The sequence below is a fragment of the Abramis brama genome (assembly GCF_963993115.1).
Source record: "Abramis brama genome assembly, chromosome: 21".
Taxonomy (NCBI): domain Eukaryota; kingdom Metazoa; phylum Chordata; class Actinopteri; order Cypriniformes; family Leuciscidae; genus Abramis; species Abramis brama.
Window position 1 is genome coordinate 14,989,250 of NC_139983.1, and position 13,106 is coordinate 15,002,355.

Here is a 13,106-nt window from a genome sequence, read left to right on the forward strand (position 1 = left end):
AGAGTCTGAGATATGGGGAATTTTATAAATGACAGAACGCTGAGGAGCTTTGCAGGAACAGATTCCACGTAAGCCTGCTTATAAGTCAGTGTCATTATTTCACCGTCAATAAACATTAATTCACTGGTGACAGACATTGAATGAGTTTGCTGAGCTCATCTCGGGTGTTAATTCCAAACTTTTATTTTGAAAAACTGCTCACGTCAAACATTTATACGAGTCACCTCCATCTCGCCCTTTTCGAGAGTCCGCATGGATTTCCCATCACTGTATATCACCGGCGTTGAGAGGAGAGGACCAAACACACAGCGGCACTCTGAGATTATCTGTGTGTCTCCAATGTCTCTCGCTCTGATTTATCCCCTGCGCTCTCCCTTACTCATGCCAACCTCCGCGGCGAGCTCGTTTTTCACACACTCTGCTTGGCATGTCTTTATTAGGAGCAGATTAGAATGTGGGGCAAAATAAGTACTGTCGTAGACCAGGTTTATGAAATTTTAAATAACACAGGGAGCAATGCAAAGCACTCTCCTACGTGAAAGTGCAGGGTCATAAATATGATTCGGTTTGACGGAATAATAAAATGTTTTCCCTCTATATTCTTGGTGGACTCAAGCAAAGATTTGAGAAGCTTTTGGTATGAAAATGGTGCAAAAACACATTTGAATGCACATTAGGCTGAGCAGAGGTGCCGCTTCACATCGGCGGGGTGTGGAATATCGCTCTATGTGAATATAAAATTATTCATTGAATTTATATTTAGTGTGGCAAACAACTCATCTCTGTGGCTGAAAGGGGAGGAGGATATCACAGATGCAGAAAGCAATGAGAATCGTAATTGACTGATTGCGGAGAAAATGTGAAATTATCTCAGGTTTCCCCCTTGAATGACAGCAAAAAAACAGCATTTAATCTCATAAACCGTTCCAAGCCGAGCCCACGGTTCATATTCGGTATTAAAAAAACGCTACTGACACAATGGCCGTCTTGAATACGTTTGTCTGTGAATACATGCACGTCTAAAGCTTTTTGCAGACTAATGCACAGGTACTGTCCGTACAGATCCTGGAATCAGTTAAAGCATTGAATATCTCAAGAGCTGTTCGTCATATTCTCTTTCACAATAATACAAGCTCAGCGTTAATACAAGCCAGGAATGCAGTGGGGAGCTGCTGCATTATGCCATTTTATACTCACATATTGATACTTTTGTTGGGAATGTGAAAATGGCCTAATCCACATATTAACAATGTGAGAATATGTTTCCATGGCATATAAGCCTTTAACGTTCATCTGTGCTGAATAGTCTAATCTTTTCCCCTCCCTCTCTCACACTCAGCCTGACAGTGACAGAAACTTAATAAAGAACTCCTGAAAGATTAGCTTGTTTCTTCACTCTTTGCAAAGCTGAGAGTGTAATGCTTCATGCTGTCCGACAGATAAGCAAATCCGGTTAAATCCGTTCAATTTATTTTCAGTCTTAAGGAAATTACACATTGTTTAAAGAACAATGCATTTTGGCCATAATAATACTAAATCCTAAATAATTAAAAAACCATCAACAAAGAATTATCTGTTTACTGATTTTCATTCAATAAAGTCTAATATACCTTCTGTTACGCAGAATCTGTTGCCAACAAATTATTTAAAGCAAAATGTGACCACAAGCCATGATTATGACTTGAAAACGGTTCTTGACTGGTGGTGAATAATGACCCAAACTACGATAAATACGGGTTCACTTGTGATGATGGTGTAAGGCGGGTGCCAGCAAGTCTGGGCTACCCCTCGAGAAAGCAAAAGGCTCTCATGAGAGTTAACATTTGAACTCTCTCTTGCATATGTAACAGCAACATCACACAGTGCAGCTCACACCTCACTTTTTCAATGTCCCCCTGCTCCCCCCTTCTCCTCCTCACCTAAAACTCACTGAAAACCTATGCAATGTTAAGTGTGTACAAAAAGTAACTATACATGTTTGGTATCATTTAAAGTGTCTCAGTGCGCCTGGTAAAATCGTCTCATTTCCCAGCCATAATGAAAAGCTAAAAGAAGTTATAAAATATGAGAAATGTGGTGTGCCCCTTAAAGGTGTGCCCTCCCCCAGATCCTCCATTCAAACTACCTCCTGTATATAAATCAGTATCCCTTCCACAGGTATCAAGAACCCACTGAATTACAAATTCTGATCTCACAACGTGAACCCCTCAATAGGGGACCAAAATTTAATTATAATGACAGACACCACCATTTGGTAAGCATACTGAATTATCTGGGTTTATATGGAAAATGGGCAAAATGTTCGGGGAGTCTGTAGGTAGACTTCCCACACGATCGCTGTGTGTAGTTTTCGTTGCCAGGTAAATATTGCTATAATTCGTCAATTTCTGAATTGTTGTTATTATATTTGAATAACCGATGATTTTATTCTATGAATTGGATTTTGAATTATTGTTCTATTACCTGGTCAATAAATTGTAAACATATGATTTTATTCTGACTGACTTGCGTCAGATTAGTGATTAGATTAGGCATCAATTCAAGTGTACTTGGTTTGCAAAGACAAGAAGTGAATTTCCATTTAGAACATCAAATGCTGCTTGACCAATCTAAATTTGGGTGTCTTACCTCTGTTTTAATTTAATGTTACTTTAGATAAGTGTACGTGGGCCAATCCAAAGCTATTATAAGAGAGGTTATGTTGGTCAGCTTATATCTGTAATAGTGGCCATACCTCTACTGAAGTAAACGTTAAGTTAAATTCAAGTGTATGCAATTCCATGGGGGCTATACCAAAGTATCTTTGATTGTATAAACGTGAATGTGACCGATCTCAGGTATATAGCAATTAACTCTGTTTGGTGACCAAAACTGATGAGCTTGTGAACGTGAGACCCGCGTTAAACAGAAGACGTGAGGACCTATGAGCGACATAGTTTCCTAATCTGGAACGGGTAAAATATACTTAAAGAGTTAAAAAGAATAATCAAACATTCGCTCAGTTTTGATGATGCTCAGATATCATTAAAACCGTTTTCATTTATGGAGTCAGATGAAATAACAAGGTTATACATAAGAGAAAATGTATTTCATTTTATCTTGTTGTGTTGCATAAAAGGAAAGACAAAAACCTTCACCCGTATTATTGGAGACCGCCATTGGACCGATAAACGAGCTTACGATGACAAACCACTGATTTATTGTGACCACATGGATTGAGGGACAAATGTTCAGCATGTTATACCGTTGTGTGCCTGAAAATTAGGTCCTTTGTCACGTTTAATTTTCATAACCCATGTTTTCTGAAATTTTACGTCCACTGAAAAGTTGGGGAAAGACATTTCAGTTTTATCTACTGAACGATCGACTTCTGTGTACGCAAAAGTACGACATATTGAGTGGACTGTACCTCCATCTCTCACAGCCTCACTTCTATTCATGTCAGATTAAATACGGTGTCTGCTTTGACTAATGTCTATGGCTTTCTTAAACTTCATATTGAATAATAGCTGACTACATAGCTGTAGAGGATGAGGACTACATAGCTTTAGATGACAGGGCCCTATGGACCTGTTATTCGTCTGGCCTGGTGAAAATGAGCAGCTCTGCTGTGTATTGAGTTTTAGTGAGCTGTCTGCTGGCCTGCTGAGGCAAAGAGTGAAATCTGATTATTCTACCTCGACAAGGTAAAGGTCATTATGGACAGGCCTGTATTTTCACCCTTGAGCTTCAATAATAGTCTGTGAATTCACAGAAATCAGAGTGGACTGACTGCAGCTAAGAGAAAAAAAAAGAGAGCATGTTTGTATGATGTAAAAGTCAGGTAATATGAACAGAGATCTCTGTGTCAGAAGTTTAAGAAAACAATTGCTGAAAACTGTGTATATACAGTGGGATTCAAAAATTTAAATTTAAACCTTAAATATTTGGGCACTGATCATGGTACAAACCTTTCACTCAAATTGTAGTTCATTTAAGTAAAAATTATAACAAAATCAATACAAGTAAATGTAAAACCAGCCTGGTCTCATTGTTAATACGTAGTATTAATACGTAATTTTTAAAGATAGAAAACGTACGTTTTATACGTTTGGATAGATGCTGAAACGTATGATATGGACGTATCTGCAACAATTAAACGTAACATTATTACGTTTTTACAGCTACAAAACGTTAAATATTTACGAATCTTTCATATCATTAAGATATCTGTATAATTTACCTTTTACCGTTTTATAGATAAATGGAAGATCCCTTAACCCTGCTCCCAAACCTAAACATAACGTTACCCATTTTATACAGAATATAAAAAGGATAAAACGTACAGAGATGTGTAGGGAAATGGCAATTTTATTAACAATATAGCATTAAAAGATTTTTTTAGCAGCTAATCCTACTCCTAACTTACCCCTTAACCTACACATAACAATTTCTTAAAACTACATAGGCTACAATTATGAAGAAAAACAACATACGTGTAATCACAATAATTTATTTATTGCGAAAATGTCAACTCAAAACCGGTACCAAAAGTCGTTCACATGACGATGTGTTGCAGTCACAGTCCTCTCTTTCAGTATATAATAGTTTTGAATGAGGTATGGATCAGAATTTAAGTTATTAATCCATGAAAATGTTAATCCGGCTTCGCTCTGTGTGAAGGCGCGCGCGCTTCTCCATTTTAAATGTAGTTTACCGACTGAAATACGGCATGTCGCAATCTGTGGCGAGAGCCAATGAGCGTTTGATATCACTGCCGTAAAACATGTCGTAACGCTTCTTGAGGGCGGGGAATTTTTTGAATTCATCACCATAGATATCATATATGAACGCTAGATGTCTCGTGCGCGCTGCTGGCCAATGGAGGTCGACGTCCGCACGTGGAGGCCATCTTGCCACAGACAGCTCGCTCACTCGTTTAATGGTGCATGTACTTTTAAATAACCATAACTTGCTCAATTTTCTACCGATTTTCAAACGGTTTGGTTTGTTATAAACGTCAGAGATGTAGTTATGACACTACATACATACACTGCATACATATGAATAATTTATAACATACATGTTCAAGCATTCGGAATTATAGCCACGTTAATAACGTTTGTAAGAAACCAAACCGTTTGTAAATCCGTCAAGATTTCAGCGAGATAAGAGGATTTGTGTGCGTGCTGATCACTCACTTTACATCAGAGCCTGCCTGTGACAAGATATATATGATATATATGATATCTATGTTCATCACGAGTGCGGGATTTGACAGTTACGCGCTGCTGTGATAGCCTGTGAAATGGAGATGAAGATCACTCACTGGATAAAGTGCTGAATTTGGATCTCTTTCTTGCAAACGTATGGATTCTAAAGATTTGGATTATATCAAGCTAATAAAATTGATGTCTTTTGTGAATTTATGTTGGGTTTTGGTGTATTATTGTTCTATAGCGATGTTCGCCGGAGTCAAATGTGACGTCACGATATGGGCGTGGGCGCGAACTGGTTGGCAGAAAGAACCAAAACATGTCGCAGCAGTCTACCTGTGTTTTGTCAGCATATGTTAATTCTTTGTCCGAAGAAGCTAAAAGGAGATATAATTAAGCTTTTATATAACCAGGGTTCGTTCTCTGCCTGATCCATATCACCTGAGTGAGAATTTTTTTATTTATTTTTTTGCAACTGTTCTTTGACATTTAAACGAAGTCAGCCATTTCGTTGGATTTTAGCTAAAAAATGTGGCGGCACATTACTGGAGTAAAGAAAGCATCTGTGAAAGCAGCGCAGTTTGAGTGTTTCGGAACGTTATATGATCGGAGAGAAAGATGAGGCCCTTACTATGTTTGAATGTGTGAGTTAAGTATTAAACTGTTGGTGAGATGAGATGAGACAATGCAACGCTGACATAGGCTACAGTACAACAGTTGCACAGATGTTGGGAGTTGGGAACCGGTGAGAAAATGTCCGGTAGCCTACCCGGTAACTTTACCAGTAATAACAATATTAATTTAGTTCTGCTTAACGGTTCCTGAACGCTGTAACTAACAGCTGCCCAGCCATCAACACAGCCGCGTGTGATTTGTTTTCGAGCTGGTCTATATCTGTATTCTAAGAGTTATTATTACTTGTATGGATCTCATTAATAACTTGACAGCACTTAAATGTGTATTCTTACAAGTTAAAGAACAAGTTTGTGCAATTCCTTTTTTTCACCTTTTATGAGACCAAAAAAAAACACAAAAACTATCTGGTAAAAAGTCACAGTGGCTGGTGGTCAAAAAAGTTAACTTCAGGCCCTGTATATAACATTGGTTAACAACATATAGGCCTACGTAAAATGTATGAATGAAAATACAATAATTTGCCATTAATTTATAAGGGTATGTACACAGATGATACACACAGTACAGTACCCAATCTTGCCGATCACACAGCACGATACAACCATTTTTCTTCTGTGTTTGCGCTGCGCAGCTGTGCAGCTATTACTTTTCTTCTGCCAACCAGAGCGCACGTAACCGCGTCATGACGTCCCGGGCGAAGATCGCTATTGGAGAAAACGCATTTTGTGTCTCACTGTAAATAAACTAAATATTACAAAATGGTTAAACGATTAAGGTATTTTTAAGGTTTTAAAGTGTATTCTTGTTTAACTGCATGTAGGCTAATCCTCCGAAACGAGTTTGCAGCAGAAAGCACGAACAGAGCGAAATGTTATTAGCCTATTTCTTGAGTAAACTGCATTTAATAAATGCGACTGAAAACGTAGGCTAATTGATAAGACATTTGAATGCAACAGAGTCAAAACATTAATGCCACGATTTAAATATGCATAAATAATAATAAAACATACAAATATGTACGTCGGTAGAGTTGTTCATATGTAAATAATTTACGTTTTTGTGCTGTTAATACGTAAATATGTTACGTTTTAGTGCTGTAAATACGTCAGTATTATACGTTTCTGTGTGTATAAAACGTAAGTAAATGTACGTATGGTAGAATTACACTTTACGTAAAAATACACACGTATTCTCATGAGATCACATTGGTAAAACAGAAGCATTTTAGTGAAAATGCTAACATTTTAGTGAGATTTTTGTCTTACGTTTTTGAAAACCCCACTGTATAGATACATAGTGGTTTTAACATTTAAAGCTCTCATTGTACATACATATTTCATTCCGAGAGAGAGAGAGAGAGAGAGAGAGAGAGAGAGAGAGAGAGAGAGAGAGAGAGAGAGAGAGAGAGAGAGAGAGAGAGAGAGAGAGCTTAAAGCTCTGCAGTCCTGATCCTTTGATTGTTGTGGACAGCACACCCTCTGAGATAAACACATTGTGACTGTTATCAAAGATTGTATTGTATAAAATCTAGCTAGTCTGCAGGAATACAAAAATATCCCTGGTATGTTACAATTTCAATCAGAGTAAAGTGATGTGAAAAGCTGTTCACACATAAGTGGCCTGAAACCAGACTATAAAATTAGGAGGACAGGAATGAGGCTAGCATCATTGTAGAACCACATTCAAATTCTCTAATACTGACCAAATCACTTTTGGAATAACATCTAAAGCTACTTAAAAGTCATAATGTAAATCATAAATCAGTTTGTGGTCCCTATACAATAGCATAAAACCTTTTTTAATATATGAAGAATTCAGATGCAAAAGCCTCTAAGTGCCATCTGAAATTTTCTTCTAGAATGATCATTTTTATCAAGTTTGTATATTTAAGTTCAGTAAATTCACTTAAATGGCAATGAAAATTACCTATTAATTGTCATTTAAGTGAAATTACTGAATTTAAATATACGAGCTTGATAAAAATGATCATTCTAGAAGAAATTTTCAGATGGCACTTAGAGGCTTTTGCATCTGAACTCTTCATATATTTTATAATGTAAAAAAATAAATAAAATAACAGTAGTATTTGGTACTGTAAGTCTTTGTTATTCAAAAACACAAATTATTCACATAAATAGCACATGAATTAAACAATAACATTTTCTAAAATTTCTAGGTGCAAAGTTCAAAGTGGGATTCCCAATGGTGCAAAATGGAATTCTCTAATTTTAACACTATACATTAAAGGTAAGTTAAAAAGTCTGGACAGTGGGCAGGTCCAAAACAGGGTTGTTAACTATGCTAACTAAAACTATTACAAATATTTTTTGTTAAAGGAAATAAAGCCTAAATAAATTCAAATATCAAAATTAGATGAAAAAAAAAAACTAACAAAAAACAAACAAAATAAGTAGCCTACTAAAATTAATAAAACAAATTTAAAGCTGAGTAGAAATATATATAAAAACAAATAAAAGAGACAGAAGCACAACAAAATGACTCAAAATTAAAAAAAAACTAAAACTAAAATGAAAACTGAAAATATACAAATAAAAGCTAAAAATTAATACATGCTATAATAGTATGCATAATACTAAACTAAAACCAAAATAGAGATAGAACATTTCTTAAAAATAAGGGACAAATAATTAAAGAGTAACAATAAAAATAATTAAAACTTACCATATAGGCTAATGGAAACAGAATTTAACAGACAGAAAAGTCCCTGTAATTGAATAATCACCCAGCAATATAAAAATCACTGTTCTGGCAAATGTGGCATGGCTTGGCAAAATCCAGGCCACTTCCTCCACAGTGCCCAGCAGTCTGATTACATTCTTTGCCTACTTATGGCAGAATACCCTTGCAGCTGCAGGGCGAGATGGTATTTTGGGTCTGTGACATTGTGGATGTTGGTTAGCATTCAACTCTTTGCCTCGAGGCTTGCTTTGCCTATGCAAATCTGCTTAATCAATGCAGGATATTTACCACGGCTCTGCTCAAAGATAACTGACAGCCCGGGTGAGCCGCTCCAGTGTCCTGCTGGGTACAGAAAGCAGGAGGGAACTACACGGCAGAAGAGTCCAGCATCTCAATTCAGGCAAATTTGGTTATTCTGGAAACCCTAAGGATGTTTATGAAAATGCAAGAATATGGTCTTTTCGGAGATGCGATTACACAGGGTCTACTCAAAGCCTTCTAATATCAAAAATGCTCTGCATCAGAGGACAAACAGGGCGTAAACGGATGGGGAGTAATTTGAAAATCTGTCTATCAGTGCCCGAACTGAACAAAGTTCTCTACTGTTCATGTGCATGCAAGATTTCATTTGAGGTGAATGATGTCCTTGAAAATGTGGCTTAGTTGATAGGAAGAGCTGATATCACTTTATGCGGCTGTATAGGCAAATTTAGCTGCGTGGAAGAATAAATGGATTCAGTAGTCACCGCTGACAGTAAGGACACTAAAACTGGCACAGAACAATTTTTCTTGGCATTTGTACAGTGTATCTCAAAAAACAGCAAGAATGTGACCAAATAAATCTAAAACAACATGCTAATTTTGAATTCAAAGAATGCCATACATTTTGACTCAAACACCCTTGTTATTAACATAGGCTACTTAGAAAAATGGCACTAGCAAGCTTTTGAAAAAAAAAATCTCTTTAAGAGCTAAAAGGGGTCACACGCCAAATTCATTGCACTTTTCTTCACCTTAAATTACTGTGCTGACAGTCTTGCATAAATTAGTGACATAATACGAAGCATTTTTTTGTAAGTATAAACATTTCTGATGTGTAAAAGCTAAATAGTCTCAGTGCTTGATGAAAAGCTTCACAGATTTAGTGCTGCTGACCCCTAGACCCCCAAATTACCTTTTTCTATTGATTCATTTGATTCCATTTGGCTTGTCTCGCAGGGTGATTTAATTGAGGTCAGAGAGCATGTTGTGAACAATACAGGACATTTCATTAATAACACTGAAAGAACTGCAGTATGAACACACGGACAGACTTAAATACATTAACACTGAAAGCCTATTATCAAGTAATGCGCAGCCCAGCAAAACCTGCCATCTTCACTCAGTGCTAAACTGTTAACAATGGTTGAAATATTATGTCAAATATAGAAAAAAATGAAGAAGAAAAAAATACAGAATGGAAAATAGTTCTCTCATACACGATATTTTTTTATGATTAAGGGGCCCGTATAGCCTGGTTAAAACCAGACCATTCTCAGTAGTAACTGAGTTATGGTCTGGCAAAGCTTCATTAATAACTCATTTCCAAAGGGGCGTCACCAACGGACGTCGCTCAAATGCCTCTGGGCGCAATTGGATCGACCTAAAACCAATCAGAGCGATCGTCATTGTGTAAAGCCATATGCTGCGTCCTAATTCGCAGCATATGTAAGTTACACTACGCCATAAAAGTATGTACTCTTTTTGTGAAGAAAAGGTATTTACTTTTGAATGTGTAGCAAAAAAGTAGGCAAGCTTTGGGACATACTACTTCGTCATCTTTATCGGACGGATCTGTCGCGTGCATCCTGTCACGTAAACTGCCCTGTCAACCATCTTGTCACAGTTAAAATCCTCTATTAAATCTAATTTAATTTCCTACCGTTTCGGAGAGAAATATAGTAGCACGTTCATCTGCCAGTGGGTCTTTCATGGAGACTGTCCTCATGTTTGCAATTTGAATATAATAATGCATTTAAAAGTTGATGCGCTTCACCAACGGACGTCGCTCAAATGCCTCTGGGCGCAATTGGATAGACCTAAAACCAATCAGAGCAATCGTCATTGTGTAAAGCCTGCCCTAACATTTCTGATTGGTGCCGCGATTTCGACGGATTAGAAATGGGCTTGAATGAGCTCTTTGCCAGACTACTTGCAGAGCAAATCTAAATTTGCCGGAAGTTGTCTGGGTTTTCCCAGGCTAGGGCCCGTATACAAAATCTGCAAAAGTACTGCAAAGTCATAATGCACATAGCAGTGGATCAGCGTATCCTAAGTCTGTGCATGTAAATCCTGTAGATATACAGTAGGAGCAAGCGTGTGATTTACGGTCCAAACAGAAGCCAGATCATTCATTTCACAGGAGCCCCTCAATTCGAATCGATTATACAGCACCAAGGAAAGTGCTGATGCTGGAATAATCTTTGAGATTTAGGAATTTCCTCTTGTCATGTTTTTATGCCTCTATTTTGATTTAAGACGTGGTGTGGTCAACATGTTTGATGCCGAGATTTAGCATGGATCACTGGGAACCGAGCTAACGCTGATGTCACAATCAGTGAAAACTAAAGTGATTCTGATGTCATAATCACTGAACAGAACTAATTCTGATGTCACAATCAGTGTGGCAAGGAGGACGAGGCCGAGAGCCGTGACAGAACGGTGCGAGGCCGCTGGCGATTGATAATAAGCGCCGCACCATCTCACAAAGGAGCTACGGAAGCATAAAAGGAGGAGTGACGACAGTGAAGGATGAAAGAGGATCAGGCCTGATTATTTTTGTTATGTTTTGTTTATGTGTGTGTGGCAGTCGCCCGTGATGTGCTGCCGCATTTACTTTAGTTTTGTGTTTGTGTATAATGAAAGTGTTTAAACGTTCGATGGTTCCCGCCTCCTTCTTCCCTTATCAACGAACTTTGCTACACAATGGGAAAATAACTAATTCTGATGTCACAATCAGTAGGGGGGAAAAAACTCATGACTCAATGACTGGGAAAAGAACTAATTCTGATGTCACAACCACTGGGAACAGAGTTAATGATCAAAGCTGATGCTGATTTCATAATACTGAGCTGAAAGAGACATTTTTGCTTATAAAAAATACAATTATGTCTAAACATAAACTTTGTAAAAAAAAAAATTGTTTTGTTTTAACAATTTAACATCTGTCCTGGTTTGAAAAAGTTTGCAAACAAACATGTTTAGAGTCGGTTTAGAAAATCAAAGCATTTACATACAGTAGAATAGGGTAAGTTGAGCCACTTTTTACATAAATTATCTTCTAGGTAAGAAGAGGTGTCATGTCAAGAGGTAAGTTGAATTAGTGGGGAATACATGTGTTTACATTTTGAATAAGATGAGAAGAAATCATTATAATTGATTTAATAATAAATGGCTAATCTTTAGCAAAATAATTAAATGGCTTAACTGTTAGCAATTCATCAACATACATGATATACATAAATGTTCAAAGGTCTGGGGTCAGAAATGTTTAAATTTTTTTGAAGAAGTTAATTATTTTATTAAGCAGGGATGCAATAAATTGATCACAAGTTACACTAAAGACTTGTATAATGTTACAAAAGATTTCTATCTCAAATAATTTCTATTCATCAAAGAATCCTGAAATAAAATGATCAGTTTTCACAAAAATATTAAGCAGCACTGTTTTCAACATTGATAATAAGAAGAAATGTTTCTTAAGCAGCAAATCATATTAGAATGATTTCTGAAGGATCATGTGACACTGAAGACTAGAGTAATGATGCTGAAAAATCAGCTTTGACACTACAGGAATAAATTACATTTTAAAATATACTAGAAGAGAAAACAGTTCTTTAAAAAATGCAATGGTAATCTTTATTCCTGCTAAATTTGCTTTGACACACAAACCAACTTTTTTTCTTTTTGCCTAAAAAGAAAACACATTGACATAATCTGTATGTGGTGGGAACTAAATATAAAGACCATCTAAATATATTGTCACACGGCAATACATAGTGCTTACTAACAGCTTAGAGGACGAGCTTACCCAAGACTCATCTAATCTTACTTTTCCTTTAATATGACAAATAGATCTGAAAATGAATGCTAAACAACTGCATGAATCAAAGTGCTCTAGCCATGCCTGTATATCAAGCCTCTTCAGGTGATCAACAGTTAAGATAACGGTTCCACTTACTATGCAATTAAGATAAAAGAAAATATCTAGTCTTTTTTCGTCCCTATGAACCCCAAATTATTCCATGTCACTTCAAAAAAGAATCTTGACAAAAGCAGACATTAAAACAAAAGTATGCTGACTCTGGTCTTCAGATAATCATCTTCTTTCATCCCTCCTGTGGGTTTCTCTAGTCTTGATGCTATCGTGTCTATCTCCACTTTGGCAGTACAAGGAGTGAACAGCTTGTATTACAAACGGAATCAATAAGAAGGGAGAAGATCAGTTTCAGAACGATTCAGAGAGTTCCACCTCTCTGATGACAACCATCTGACATCTTATCGCACATCGTGTTTTCTCCAAGAAAAAGGCCTGAG

General features: G+C 36.9%; 1 protein-coding gene across 21 annotated transcripts in view; it reads right to left on the minus strand.

The window, feature by feature from the left end:
- Nucleotides 1–13,106, minus strand: part of nrxn3a (neurexin 3a) — a 285,254-nt gene that overhangs the window by 13,283 nt on the left and 258,865 nt on the right. The window lies entirely within an intron of this gene.